This window comes from Schistocerca serialis, unplaced genomic scaffold, assembly GCF_023864345.2.
Source record: "Schistocerca serialis cubense isolate TAMUIC-IGC-003099 unplaced genomic scaffold, iqSchSeri2.2 HiC_scaffold_1260, whole genome shotgun sequence".
NCBI classification, from domain to species: Eukaryota; Metazoa; Arthropoda; class Insecta; order Orthoptera; family Acrididae; genus Schistocerca; species Schistocerca serialis.
In genome coordinates, this window is record NW_026047470.1 from 1,107,755 (window position 1) to 1,124,177 (window position 16,423).

The following is a 16,423-nucleotide window of genomic DNA, read 5'->3' on the forward strand; positions in this document are numbered from 1 at the left end:
ATTTTAGCTTGTAGCCTCTTGATATGTGTGGAAACAAAATATCAACAAAGTATCCTCCCACACGGCGACTTTGCGGAGGCAAAACGGAGGACTTGGAATTAAAGACGTGCTTTTAAAATAATACACGCCACTATGACAGGCATCACGAAACTTCTGTTCCTCTCGTTAGATCCTGGTGATAGGAACGCTCCTGTTAGTGTAGCACGCCAGCCTAGATTACGTCCGGAAGTACTATGGCGATTGGAGCTGTATAAGACTTCCACCAGCACAAATCAACACTAGAACCGTCTATGATTATATTACCAGACATAGTCTTCACAAACCAATTCCGGTAAATTAACCTACACAAAACTGGAGGAACGTTTGGAAAAATATCAACAATAATATTTTACGAACTAGAGTCAGTGCCGTATGGTGCGACGTTGTAAACGAAAGCATACCCACAACGGAACGACTATGGAAAATCAAATTGAGACCATCTCCATACTGCGACAAATGTCGGCTTGTAGAAACTGTAGCGCACATCTTGTGATGTAAAAATAGAATCAGAATTTGGAACTGGACTAGGAAGAAATTAGCACTATCAACACAACCGCAGAAAGTCATATACAGATAACCGAAGCTTTACAACCCGACTGGAAATGTGACCCGCCCGCAAAGAGTAACAGTTATTCGTGGCTTCAGGGACAGTTTGTGTTTTACGTCGTAACAAACAAAACTTAGAACTTAGAAGAGTACATGTTATTGCAGAAGAACATATTAAGCTGAAGAAGAGTAACAAATATAAAGAATGGTTTCAAATTTTTTTATCTATTGCTTTATGTGCGCTACAAAGAGGTGGACAGTTTTATTGATTCTTATTCCTGGAATATTCTTTTACGTTGGTTCTAAAATCAGAACTGTTCTAATTTGGCAAAACCCCTCGGGCTCCGAAATTTCTTTCATTTGATGAAAAATATACACATCCAGTGCACAATAACTTAAATTGCGAATATATTTCTGAATGAATGTTTGTTATGTATTTTTCCGTCACCCTTTTCACTGTTATAAGTTATGTTCTACAAGGAACGCACGCCATTGGAGGCGGCAATCTGTAATTTATGTTACCTTAATCACTACTTCAATTTTGTTCTACAATTTAAAGGAACATACGGGTGCAAACATGGAATACATGGGAATAATGCAGCTGCTCAGTTACTGGTATGGGGAACGCATTGTGGCCAGGCCTTGGATCTTCGACCCTTGCCCTCTTTGCCTCCGCCTACCTGGTGCTGAAAGTCTTCTCAAACTTTTTAAAAAAATAATAGTGCAGTGGTCAGCACGTCTGTCTAGTAAGCAGGAGGTCCAGGTTCGAAGCCCAGTCGGTCACAAATTTTCATCTGCCGTCGTTGCTGTATTTCAACGCGCTGTGACAGTGTGGACGTCGGTCCTTCGATATTTAAGATGCAATTGTTTTTTGAGGCAATAGAGGTGATTTGCGAACATTGGTCTTGCCATCTATGTAACGAGACTTCAACGGCATCCAGCCCTTAGTCATTGCTTTGTGCCGGCGCTAATCCATGTCATATATATGCGAATCAGATTGTGGTTCACATTTAGTCAAATAACGAATGGTCAGTATACAAGTATGCCGGCCAGGGTGGCCGAGCGGTTCTAGGCGCTACAGTCTGGAACCGCGCGACCGCTACTGTCGCAGGTTCGAATCCTGTCTTGGGCATGAATGTGTCTCATGTCCTTAGGTTAGTTAGATTTAAGTAGTTCTAAGTTCTAGCGGACTGATGATCTCAGAAGTTAAGTCCCATAGTGCTCAGAGCCATTTGAACCATTTTTGAAATATACAAGTATTTACGAACTGTAGAAGCACGATTGTAGCGAACTGATCACTTAACCAAGTGCCACATAGAGTACCTGTGTAATGAGTCATTCCAGCTGCATAGCTGAGGGTAATATTTGTTAAGCAATTCATTGCAGAATTAATGTAATACCTGCACGATGATATCTGTAGTCATACTGTATCATTAGTAGCCCGAGAATGGAGTACTATGTTCGTTAAATTGGATTACTCAAGCTGAGACCAACTAAAGAGAAGCGACGACGCCACAAAACTATCTTTACTTAAGTAGGTAGTCAGCGCTAAATTATGTGCACCACCATTAACGTTACTGTAAGGAGTATGACAGTATAACACCACCACAACTACTGACAACCTGAACCATTATCATCACGCAGTTGTGATATCAGTGATTAGAAGTTGCTGATGTTTGTTAAGAATAGCGAAAAGCGCCTCTGAAGTTCCATTTGCATTACGACTAGGACGGAGAGAATCCTAAATAACAGTAATAGGTCACCCAAGGAAGAGAAGAGTCCACGTATTGTCTCAAGTTCTTGCCGTTTGATATTAATGCAGTTCCCGATGTTTTCACACTAACGTGTTCTTTTGGCTATCGGAATACTCATATGGGAATTATAATAGTGTAATTGCTAGAACGCTCAACTACCTTAATAACACCTCATTCTCGATTGAATACGACTCGGAAAGCGACGTTAATTTGACGTTTACATCCATCTCCAGACGTCTTACTGAATGAAGTCTGAAGTGCACGCACAGCTGTGTTGCCTGCCGCTAGGATTCTGTGAAGTCTTGTGGCAGCTGGCAGTCATTGCTGAATACACACATCTGCAAATATCCTCACTGCTCTAGCGGAACTCGTCTTTGTTGCCTTTTTTCCATACCGTAATTAGCACAAAAACATAAGGCTTGTTCTGCTGAAGAACTTGATGCCCACAAGTCCTTAAATAAGAAACTCCTAGCGTGAAAGCATGAAAGGAAACAGACTGTTGGCAAAAGAATGGACAGCTCCCTGCTTTTTGCGTTTCCGATAGCGCCTACGATAAGAATCTGGTATCGTATTATGCTCCACAACCCTAAACTGTTAATTTTCTTTACTTCATACTAAAACAAAAGTTATGAGATGAGAAGAGGAAATGAGTTATATGCTTCTCAGGAACTTTAGTTTTTCGTGTTTATTTTCTCACTTCATACTAAAACGAGGGCGTTAATATGAGAAGAGGAAATGAAATATACGCTTCCAAGACATAATATTTCCTTGTGTGCTACTACTGCATATATGAAAGCCCTGCAGTTAATTTTTGTATGTCGGATAAATTTTGATATCACCTCACATTCCTTTGTGAGAAGGTTCCTATTTTCTTGGAATTCAAATAGAGTGGACATTTCATCACTGGTTAATATTCTGATGACTAATGACATGATACCCGTTGCAATTGCTCCATGTCACCTGTGAGTAGAGTCTTACGTTGGTTACTATAAGAACACGCAGGCAGTGATATCTGTTCACTGCAGTCAGAGCAAAGGTGATTTCTTTCTGTTTATGGCGAAGCGTCTGCTGCAGTGTCCACGCTCAGTCAACACAAGCAAATCGCGGCGGCATTGGACACCGCTAATCGCTGCACTAGTCGCGAGCATCAACAACAAGAGCGCACTGTCTCTGCTAAAGATATTATGGAGTAATTACATCTTACTTAACGTAATGTGCAAGACGTGGGTTGGATAAAAATTCAGTTTGTAACTTCCCATTGCATTAAAATACTTTACAGTCATATCTGATGCAATATTTATTGTTGGTTGTCTCTCTAATGTTAATAGTATTGATTCAGATTGTGCGTGAACACGAAAACACACACACACACACACACACACACACACACACACACACACACACACACACACAGTCATTGATTCCAGTGAGGGTGACAACTACCTGCCGGCCGAAATGGCCGTGCGGTTAAAGGCGCTGCAGTCTGGAACCGCAAGACCGCTACGTCGCAGGTTCGAATCCTGCCTCGGGCATGGATGTTTGTGATGTCCTTAGGTTAATTAGGTTTAATTAGTTCTAAGTTCTAGGGGACTAATGACCTCAGCAGTTGTGTCCCATAGTGCTCAGAGCCAATTGAACCATTTTTGACAACTACTGTGTGTTGAACATCACATGCACCAGTCAATTCCTCAGCTGACATCGAGTGGATGAGATTTTCAAGTACCTTGCACTGCAAGAATTGTAAGGCGGAGACTGAAAGTAAATGGACTTGTATGCTAAAGAGCTGCGGCAAAGCAAAGCTTGACCGATTATCAGATAATTGTCAACATGAGTTTTGGGACGAGTATACTTTCAGTAACCAGACCACCCACGATCATTACGTAAGATTTCTCGGAGGCGTAGGTCATAGATTTCATTAAGTCGTCGACAGTGTAGCGTGATGGTTTACTTCCCACCATACGTTTTCTATATTCGTCCAAAGGTCGCTTGCATTTGTAGGTCCACATGGCAATGACCTTGTTACCTCTGCCCACATACTCTCTATCTGGTTGATGTTCGGTGATCGTAACAAACGGCAACAGATTTATCCTCTCTTGGCCCTGAAACCAATCTCGCACTGCTCTGCTATGAAGGATGGGACTCTGCTCCTGTAAATAAACTGTTATCTCGTTAGTTCATATATTTATATTTAAATAACGTGTTTGAAATAAGCACATTGGATTATTATTTCCCACAGTGTTTAAGAACCCAGGCCCTGTCATAGAAAAGTGATCTAGATTCAACAGTCCGATTAAGAATGTGGTTTACCCAGCCTATGATATGATTATATGATGGGACATCCACATTAACACTGACTGGCTGAATCCGATTATAACGATCTGTTATCGAAATGAAATTACAGAAGTCGGATAATTTGAACGTCTGTATTGCAACAATGCTGCGCACATAAATTCCTATGATGGGGTAACAGGTAGCAACTGTCTAAGAAAAAGTGAGAAATATGTCTACTAGCAGCAATGTAACGTAATTATAACCCATATTTATGTGATGGAAATACTAAATCGAACAATACACATCTATTTCAGTGGTGGGAAGATACACCATATCGGGTTTGCTGATGACATAATGATAATAATAATAATAATAATCGCGTGTGGCGGTTAAGTGAAACCCTCCCTCATATGGGTTGTACCGCGGAAATCAAATAGCTGGGGTAAAACAAATACTAACGCAATCCTCAACGACTACTCAATCCGTTGAACTCAAAATCCACGCACGTCTGAGTGAAAACCACCGTTACTCTGGTCACCGTCTGTTAGCTCAATGAGCTCGGCTGAAAATATTTGCTTCCAAAGGCTTCACAACACCCTCTAGTCCTGTCCGGTCCTGGAATCACCCAGGCGAAACTAATGAAACACAAACAAACATAAACTATGCAAGAAAAGTCAACTTTACCCCCAGGTGGTACACAACCTGGCTGTCGACAGGCGGCGGTTGGATTTTCGGATTCTGGGGAGTCCGTGTTAGAACGGCAGAGAATATCGAAAATCTCTGGTAAATTTCCCTACAAGCAGAAAACATGTATTTAAAAACCAAACAACGATACATTGATGCAAACACGAAAACTAAATAATCTCACAAAAGAAATCGGCCGACAAAAAATTCTCACCCTTACTCTTCAAAAACCACGACTAACTGACAATGAAACCTTGCATTACGGAACCATTGCATCTTCAAGAGCAAAATACAACAAAAGGTAGCGAATGGCGTACCAATCTTCGGCATTGCATTTCTCGAACACAGATCTATCAACAACTCTGTCAAAGAAATCACACCCATCAACAATCAAATGGTAGAGATAGATCTGAGCACAATGGGACTTTACAGCGGAGGTCATCAGTCCCCTAGAACATAGAACTACTTAAACCTAGCTAACCTAAAGACATCACACACATCCATGCCCGAGGCAGGATTCGAACCTGAGACCGTAGCAGTCGTGCTGTTCCGGAATGAAGCTTCTAGAACCGCTCGGCCTCAGCGGCCGGCCCATCAACAAACTACTTATGACTATGCTCAATCAGAGCCCCAATAAAAAATATACACTCATCAATGCACATGCCCCCACCAACACCGAAAATAAAAAAAACACCGAAAATGTCGAAAAACTCTGGAACACACTCCAAAATACTATGAGCAAATTTCACCAAGATGACGTGAAAATACTAATGGGAGACTTCAACTCTCTATTTGAGACAGAAAAAACCTGTAGAAAAATCATTGGTACAAATTCAACACACCGAAACACTTAGACCAACGGCGCACGCCTGACTGACATCGGGCAACAATTCAACCACAAAAGGATGTCTTCCCACTTCAGGAAAAAAACCAGTTCCCAAAAAAATGGTTCAAATGGCTCTGAGCACTATGGGACTTAACATCCATTGTCATCAGTCCTATAGAACTTAGAACTACTTAAACCTAACGAACCTAAGAACATCACACAACACCCAGTCACCACGAGGGAGAGAAAATCCCTGACCCCGCCGGGAATCGAACACGGGAACCCGGGCGTGGGAAGTGAGAACGCTACCGCACGACCACGAGCTGCGGACACCGGTACCCAGCTAACATGCTTGGCTACCAGGTGCAAGCTGCTTTCGCTCGCCTTTCGAGATTTTTAATTCTTTTGTAGCAGACCTACAAGCAGGCAGATACAAACTCAATAAGGGAATCGTAAGACAACGCTCGAGCAAAATTCGTCTTGCTACTTTCAGTAACCCTTAGTGTCAGAGCGAAAACCTTACGGTACTGCCAAATTCATAATGCCACTTTTGTTTTCTGCCGATACATTTTTTGTTGTTGTGAATACATAATTTTATCTATGAAATGCCACATTTTCATAATACTTGCGAATGATACAGGAAATGAAGTAAATGCAGATCTTTTCGAAGTCAAAAGTCGGTAATATCTTTCTAATTCGTGTTAAAATAGGCTCAATCGTCTTACAGATACTTAATGCTTTATTAAGATAGACTGCCGTCGTGATGTTTCTGTAATAAGCTGAATTTAATTTGTATTAGTACAATGAATGTTTTAATTGCATTTTCCGTTAGTTTCCTAACGGCAACAGTAATCATCAAAGAGGAATTGAACAGCAGCAGAATTTTCTTTCACGATATCTAAAACAATCTGACAATGCTAAAGTTGTTTACAAATTCTACGCCCGTAGAAACCCACTGGTTCTAACGACGTCATTAAACCTGTGTAGTTTTAAGAGTATTTTCGTCTAGAAATGAATTGCCATGACGGTTGATCGATCAAGAGCGTGAAATGTAAAATTTTACGAATATCTGACGAGAGGGACAAGTGCTTGAGAGAGGTCTTCCTTACCAATACAAGGGCCTGAGAGACGACTTTCCTATCAATCTCCTGGATAGTTTTGTTTCTCGAATCAACAGAGTGCGTTATCGTGCAGTAGCACAGGTGATGTAGCTTTGTTGCTCGATTTTCTTACACAGCTACTGAAAGGTGTCTCAGTTGTTGGCAACAAATTCCAGCTGTGTTGCACACACCCCTTGGGGCACAATTCGTAGCCCAAAACACACTTTTGGAGCTATCAGATGTAAAATATTAAGTTCACACTACTCTTTGCTCGAGGTTATGTCTTTTGGTGGGGCTCAGCCTTTCATTTCTTCTTAGGAAGTTAACGATAAAGGCATCATAACACGACACCAGTAACAGTACTGCATAGCGTTCAATAATTGTCAATGTGTTGATTTTTGTTGTTTCGAATTAGAGCATGCAATACTCCTACACCAGACTTCTGAACTTTGCCTGTTGAATGCAAATGTCGCATGATGGTAAAATGATAATCTTTTTCTGGCGTATTTTTCCCAAAAGCATTCACTCCACACACAGTTCAAATCTTTGTAGCTGCCTCCTCTGCATTCAGCCCTGTGTTATACCAAAAGTAAACGTTGTGTTGCAGATGTTACACCTATTTTCCACTTGCGACTCAATTTTACAATGCTTAATAGTAGTTCAGGATTTTCAAGTATGCAAAATCCAATGCTTAGCTGCAAGATGACAACTAGAACTTAAAATACGAAAATGACAGTTGATACATGCACTGACAGTGTGGCACTGCGGCCGGCCGAAGTGGCCGTGCGGTTAAAGGCGCTGCAGTCTGGAGCCGCAAGACCGCTACGGTCGCAGGTTCGAATCCTGCCTCGGGCATGGATGTTTGTGATGTCCTTAGGTTAGTTAGGTTTAACTAGTTCTAAGTTCTAGGGGACTAATGACCTCAGCAGTTGAGTCCCATAGTGCTCAGAGCCATTTGAACCATTTGTGGCACTGCGTTCACATGGGCGGCGCCGTATTTCAGGCGGCGGGTGGCGTCTGGCCGGTGGCCGGTAGCCGCTGCAGCGCGAGGAAACGCTCGAGCGTAAGCTGTTATGATCGCGACGCATCCACGAGCTGTCCTGCGGAATTGTTTCTAGAATAATTGTTATTGCTGGTGGGTAGAATGTTAAGCGAATTATCTTAGATGTTCAGACTCATAACTTTAGACCGAAATGTGGCAAAAAAAAAAAATACAGTTGGACGCGAACAGGCGACTATAAGTATTTTTTTTTTTGTGTAATCTTATTTTGTTCGTTATAGTTCGTTGCAATTGTTCGTGGCGGACGTCCCCTGACGCCCGTTGAAGTTCTTTATTGATCCATTCACTCAGTTTTTTTTATTACAGAGGGTAGCTAACCCTCTGACCGAACACGCTGAGCTACCGTGCTGGCATTCCACTAGACCACGGGCTCACACAGTCCGCGAGCATCTCGGAAGTAGACAACACTTCTTCCTAACACTCCCCATCTTACAGTGGCTCTGAGCACTATGGGACTCAACTGCTGTGGTCATAAGTCCCCTAGAACTTAGAACTACTTAAACCTAGCTAACCTAAGGACATCACACACATCCATGCCCGAGGCAGGATTCGAACTTGCGACCGTAGCGGTCGTGCGGTTCCAGACTGTAGCGCCTCTAACCGCTCGGCCACTACGGCCGGCCCCATCTTACAGTGTTGCCAGATTGTGCAGATGGCCAGACTTTGTCAGGGGCGGTCAGTTTTATTGCCCACCTTAAGTGAACGACTCGGACTTAGTTTCTCTGGCGGCCGGCCAGCGGCCAGTTTTTATGTCTTAAGACTGTACATTCCGACGGACTAGGGTAAATCCAGGATCAGGACAATGCGACACTCCACACGTCAGAATTGCTACAGAATGGCTCCAGAAACAGTCTTCTGAGTTTAAACCCTTCCGCTGGCCATAAAACTCCTCAGACATCAACGTTACTCATTATATCTGGTATGCCTTGCAACGTGGTGTCCGGAAGGGATCTCCGCCCCTTTGTAATCTTACAGATTTATGGAGAGCCCTGCTGGATTCATGGTGTCACTTCCCTCCAGCACTCTTCAGACGTTAGTTGAGTCCATGCCACGTCGAGTTGCAGCAGTTCTGTGTGCTCGCGGGTGCACTACACTATATTAGGCAGGTGTACCAGTTTCTTTCGCTCTTCAGTGTTAATCATATGTGGCCACCTCTATGAAGTGAACTTTCCGGGAAAACCTATGGTTGACATCAGATACAGTTAGTGGTTGGTATATGTTTACTTTTGAACATCCATAAATTGAGTGAACGGTAGGAGTAGCAGTTTGCACTGAATGAGAGTGCTGGGTACAGCTGAACCCTGTCGGCTAATATTTACACCTACAGTGGAATGGAGTAAGTGTCTTCCCACCTGGCTACGTATTTATAATCAGAATATTATCTGGCTTAAAATACTTTTTTATATGATTGCATGGTGTATGTTCTTTTCAACATGTCTGAAAGAACAGACATCATGAATTCATATAATTGATTCACCACGATGGGCAATGAATCCATCGTCTTCAGTGCAGATGTACAACAACGTTCGATCTTCTGCGGGAGTCTCAAAGTAGCGAGGTTGGTCGACATGGGCATGGACGGCGGATAGGTTGTGCTAGTTAGGAATGCGGGTCAGCTGGGAGCCATGCTGAGATAGTCCGTGATATACTCTGCAACAATGTGGTGCAGTGGTTAACGCAACTGCCTAATGAGCATGAGATCCTGGTTAAGAATCCCAGTCTGGCATACATTTTCGCTCCACTCTACTGATCGATGCAGCGTACTGTAAGCAGCAGAATGGTCCGTTATTAATGTCGGGAACATGTCGAGATGGCGTTTGTGTGTGGCCAAGTGGATGGAGACGGTCGAGAGGCAGAACCCGGTCCTCCAAATCTTGTGTACACACAGTTAGCCGCCTTCCTGCACGTTCGTCTGTCTGAAAGGACGAACGATCACACAAACAACCAAAACGGGCTTGAAATGTTGAGTTATGTGGTTGGTGTCTGTGAGGGTATAGCCATGCTACCTCTCGATCGTTTCCATTTGCTTGGCCGTACACAAGCACCATCTGGGCTTGTTCCCAACGTGAATACCTGATCGTTTCTACTGCTTACAGTACGCTGCGTCGATCACGCAGCCTGCAACGCACAAGGAACACACGGAACGTGGCCAGAGGAACTGTCATTCGTTAGCGCCATCTACCGCGGCAGGGATGCACACCCGGACACGTGTTCATGGGACCTTTTCTCCTTCATTTCCACTCACGAATCTCTCCCTGCAGTTTGTCAATGTTATTAACGTTCACCCGGTATAAATAAGTTTGTGCAGAGATCGCAGTACCCGTGTCCCACTCGCATTCGGTCAATTGTTTCTAAGCATTTAAATGTGAGTTGCTGAGTGATTATGTAAAATGCAATATTTCGTCCCCACTGCGAGGTTTTTTTTCGAGACATCGGTCGCAAAGTTTGTTAATGGCGGTCAAAAGTAATTTAGCTGAGTATAGACTTTAGAATAGGCTAGGAACGTTAATAACTTTCCTTTAATTTACGTCTACGGTCACAATCTTTTCTGTTTAACAGATTACCGGTTTCGGTCTTTAATGACCATCATCAGATCTGCAGCAAAAATGGGAAAAATATAAATACACTCGCAAACTGTATACAGCTTAAGAACAATACATAGAGCATATTGAAAAGTAGTACTGACAAAATTTACATTTGTGCGCTTTAAATGTGAAGTGGCATACCTGTCTCATAAAAACAAAGTCCTAATGCACTGCAGCCATAGTGGCATAGTCAACTGTTAAATGCGGAATCAGCACCAGCATCGTCAAATACATATAAATCACATCACATGCACGAGTCATGTTGTCAGTAAAACTACTGTTTAAAACAAGCTGCCGTACAGTAGCCACAAGATGTTTGTGTAGTAAGTTGACCAGATGTCGCTAATGTCAGCCTACACTAGTTTTCAATAATTAATTGAAACAGCGAAAATAAAAGGGGAATACAATAGTTAAAGTCTGTAATTAGCTGATAAAGTATAAAAAGTGTTACAGTAATAAAAAGCAATAAAAAGAAGAACACTACAAAAATAATATTGTTAAAAAGACGAAGAGTTAAAAAAACAGTGGTTGACATATGCTCTAGTGCCACTATTCTAGGCAATGACATAAATATTAAACACCGTTGATATTGCACCGGGTAATATTAAACAACATAAAACAACACGCTAAAGGAGCCACAAATGAAAGGAAATATAGTGCTGCACATAATCAGCGCCCTCTGTTAGCGCTAACGCCAGAATTTCGCACAGGTGGGAAGTGGTTGGAGGAGCGAGGCCGGCAGAGGGCCCTTCCTACCCTGCGGTACTCCGTTGCAAGAAAACAATGATAAAATTCCGTAACAGTGGATGATCTACGTTATCTGATTAATGCAGTCTATGAAATGAATAAAGAAGGAACAAGAACCTACTAGAGACACGCGTAAAACGTATGAAAACGAAGTAAATATGTGATACACTCAATACTAGGTGAGCCGGCCGCGGTGGTCTAGCGGTTCTAGGCGCTCAGTCCGGAACCGCGCGACCGCTACGGTCGCAGGTTCGAATCCTGCCTCGGGCATGGATGTGTGTGATGTCCTTAGGTTAGTTAGGTTTAAGTAGTTCTAAGTTCTAGGGGACTTATGACCACAGATGTTGAGTCCCATAGTACTCAGAGCCATTTGAACCATTTGAACCAATACTAGGTGAACTTGCGAACACACTATACATGGTGTCCCAGCTATCTTGTCCACCCAAAATATCTCTGGAACAACAACATCTATTTGAAAACGACTTTCACCGGTATCAATGTAGGGCTGGGGCCAATGAATGTACATATTTGGAAACATTCTAAAACGAAAACATATGTGTTTTTTAACACAAACTTATGTTTTTTTTAAATGGACCTCCTATATTTTTTCTTCAGCAATCCATAGCATGACAAAGCACATACACAATGGCGTTGATTGCATCGCAATATTCCCATTACATCGCGAGATATTTAGACGCGAAGTTGACGCTTGAAACACCCGACATGCGCTGCTAGCGCACGTCCTGAGGCTCAGGCGCGAACCCCATGCTGCCCGTAATCGCGATGTGATTGACATGGGTAATCACACCTCTATACTTATCAAGAGGTCCGAAACGAATAATACGGTCTGCTGCCATCAACTCTCATAAGCACATAATGGTTTCCCTCTTGCACGTTTTACGTATCTACGTACACAATATGAACCAGTACCGATCGGTGCACACCCGTCAAGTTGTCTTATTTATCCTGCACACCCAAAATAAGGTTTATCTAATGCGTTATATGACCCATTGGGCCTGTCGCGCAGGGCCTGGCTCTACCTAGTCAAGTGTCCAACGTAGTTCCCACTACTGCCACAGTTACCACTTCGCCTTGTTTATCATTTGCGACCCATGCAAACTCCTGTACTCCACCACCCTCCGAGCATCCCATTTGTTGTTGCTTTGGCTTGCAGTACACCGCTTGCCAGTATAGTCGTGCATCAGAGTAATCTAGTGATGGCAAGGAGGTAGTACACATTGTGAATAAACATTGTGTTGTGGAACTTATACTGTACAGTATAATGTACACACATGAAGATATGGTAGAAATGCTGCTGATCTATGGAGAATGTACGTTGATGGGAAATACGTTATGAGATTGCTTGTTTGTTGATAGTACTGTTAGCGAACATTGTGATTATTAAGTTAATATGTCTGTTTTCTACCCTACTCTACATACCTGTACTGTACCCTGTTGTAGGTGGACGAAATGCTGTTCAGGCAGAACAACTGTACAGAAAACGATTCCCTGACAAGCCATCGCCTTCGCGCCGGATGTTTGGTCTTCTCACATCTCGTCTACGTGAAACGGGAAGCTTAAATCCAAGACCTCGACATCGTCCTAGAACACGCACAGATGAACGTGCTGAAGTTGCTGTGCTCGTTACCATAGCTGTAAATCCTCAAATCAGCACACGTCAAATTGAAGGTGAAGTTGGTGTGTCGAAATTAAGTGCACAGCGTATTCTTAAACGTCATAAATTTCATCCTTACCATGTTCATTTACACCAGCATCTTCATGGAAATGACTTCCGCAATAGGGTAACATTTTGTCGGTGGACTCAGCAAAAACGTCTGACTAATCCAAATTTTTTTGCAGATGTTCTCTTTACCGACGAGGCATCATTCTCCAACAAAGGAATTGTCAATATGAGGAATATGCATTATTGGTCCGCAGACAATCCAAAATGGCTCCGTCAGGTAGAGCATCAACGTCCGTGGAAAGTTAATGTTTGGTGTGGGATTATTGGAGATACCATTATCGGACCTTTCTTTATAAGTGGCATCTATATGGCACACAATACTCCAGATTTATACGACACAATCTTCCTGTTCTCTTGGACACCGTACTTCTGAACCGGAGAATGGTCACGTGGTATCAGCATGACGGATGCCCTGCCCATGACGCCTTACGGGCACGACGACTTCTGAACCGTAAGTTCCCTGGTAGGTGGATTGGACGAGGTGGCCCAGTTAGGTGGCCTGCCCGATCTCCGGACCTTACACCGCTGGATTATTTTCTTTGGGGAGCAGTGAAGGATGCTGTTTACCAACATGAACCAACAACACCAGAGGACATGAAGCAACGCATTATTGATGCTTGTACAGCCATCAAAGAGGAAACAGTAGCACGAAGTAGGGCATCCTTCATCCGCAGAGTGACCTTATGTATGCAAGCTAATGGGCATCACTTTGAGCATGAGATGTGAACGCTATGTTTAGTACGAGTATGTAGTGCTGGTATCACAGTGGAAGTTTCTACAAAGGACCATTTTACCCAGTGATGTTAAGAAACATTTGTTTGCAACAATTTGTCATTTAACGCATTAGATAAACATAGCATTGATAATTATGTGATAATAAAACTAATTGATTAAATATGTTTACATTCATCTTCTATGTCCCACCTGAACTTCCCAAATCAAAACATTTTTACCTAAACAACGGTAAAACTTTTTGTCCACTTGCTCGTTTCACTAAAACCATCAACATGAATTTTACTATTACAACTGAATGATTAACTGTCACTTGCGCTAGATCTACAGTAAAGTAAAGTTTTAACGTTGAACGGCATTACCTTTTTAGTAACGGATTAACGATAAGCGAAGTTAACTTTGTGACTAACGTTGCGGTACACAGATATGTTACAAAACCGCATCACCCCTAGCCTATGGGATACATACCTGCTGGAATGTACGACGTTAATGCAGGATGGCAGCACCTCTTGATAAGTGTGGAAGTGTGGTTACGCATGTCAATCACATCGCGATTACGGGCAGCATGGGGTTCACGCCTGAGCCTCAGGACATGCGCTAGCAGCGCATGTCGGGTGTTTCAAGCGTCAACTTCACGCCTAAATATCTCGGGATGTAATGCGAATATTGCGATGCAATCAACGCCATTGTGTATGTGCTTTGTCATGCTACGGATTGCTGAAAAAAATATAGGAGGTAATATAGGAGGTCCATTTAAAAAAATATAAGTTTGTGTTAAAAAACACATATGCATTCGTTTTAGAATGTTTCCAAATATGTACATTCATTGGCCCCAGCCCTACATTGATACCGGTGAAAGTCGTTTTCCAATAGCTGTTATTGTTCCAGAGATATTTTGGGTGGACAAGATAGCTGGGTCACCCTGTATATAACAGAGGCGTGGAGTGATTAGGGTTAAACATTGTCAAATAAAGCAAAGTAGGCATTAGGCACAAAATCGTTTTGCCAGTTAATCTGTTTATTTGGGTCTCTATTTTTTGCTTTATAAATTTCAAGCTCCTCTAGGAGATTAAGAGCACCGCCCTTTTCCACCCTGTGAAGAATACGCATAGTTCTCAATGCTCCCTATGGAATGACCAGTATCAGACAAATGCTGTCTTAAAGCCGTTTTGTTTCGTGGCTGTGAGTGTTCTTTAAACCTTAATTTAAAAGAGCGGCCTGTTTGACCTATATAATGTTTGTAACAGTTACTGCAGTCGATCCTGTACACTCCACAGCTATCAAATTTATCATAGTTCCCTTTCAATTTATGTTTTATTCGTAGTTTTACGGTGTTATTGACCTGAAAGCTACATCTGACATCAGACTTTTTAAAACATTTTTCTATTTGCAGGGACATTTTGCCGTTAAATTTCATAGGAACAGTTTTTATTCTATCTTTGCCGGTTCTCTTTTGTGTGTGAGTGTGTGTGTGCCTGCTGTTTGTTAAACGTTTCTTTAGCCTTTTGTAGGGGCGCGTGACGTCGTTGTAGAAAAGCCGTTAGCTAACGCTATCTGCTTTAAAATGCTAAGTTCTTTACGTATTTCGGTCTAAAGGTAGACGAAGGAGCCGGTGAACCATGGAAGAGAAGAAACCTTTTTTTTATCTGGGAGGATGGCATGCGTTACTTTAATAAGTGTCAAATGTTTCAAATGGCTCTGAGCACTATGGGACTTAACATCTGAGGTCTTCAGTCCCCTAGAACTTAGAACTACTTAAACCTAACCAACCTAAGGACATCACACACATCCATGCCCGTGGCAGGATTCGAACCTGCGAGCGTAGCGGTCTCGCGGTTCCAGACAGAAGCGCCTAGAAGAGCTCGGCCACAGCGGCCGGCTTAATAACTGTCGCTTTCCCCTCTGTTACCCCTACCATAGCCCTACTAAAATTTGGATATTATTATTATTTATATTCATTCAAATCTCCAGTGGTGTTAGTACAGTCTATATTCGATCACTCAGGACGCGCAGAATACGAAAATATAGTCACTGTTCATTTGACAAGAATTTCAACGCCAACAGTTTTACATCACACTCAGCCATCACTGTGCAACAATATTATTTCGTATTGTAAATAGCCTTCACGGGTTTGCCGCCGGATCACCTTGTGCAAATTCTCTAGGCAGTTCAACCTTGCTGGTGGCTAGGTACTCAGTCGTACCTAGCCACCACCAAGGTTGAACCACCAAAGATGTCGAGCAGTTGTTACGAGAAAATATTGTGGAATTCGCACAACGTGATCCGGCGGCAAACTCGTAAAGGCTATTTACAACATATCCGACGGGAAAGCTTG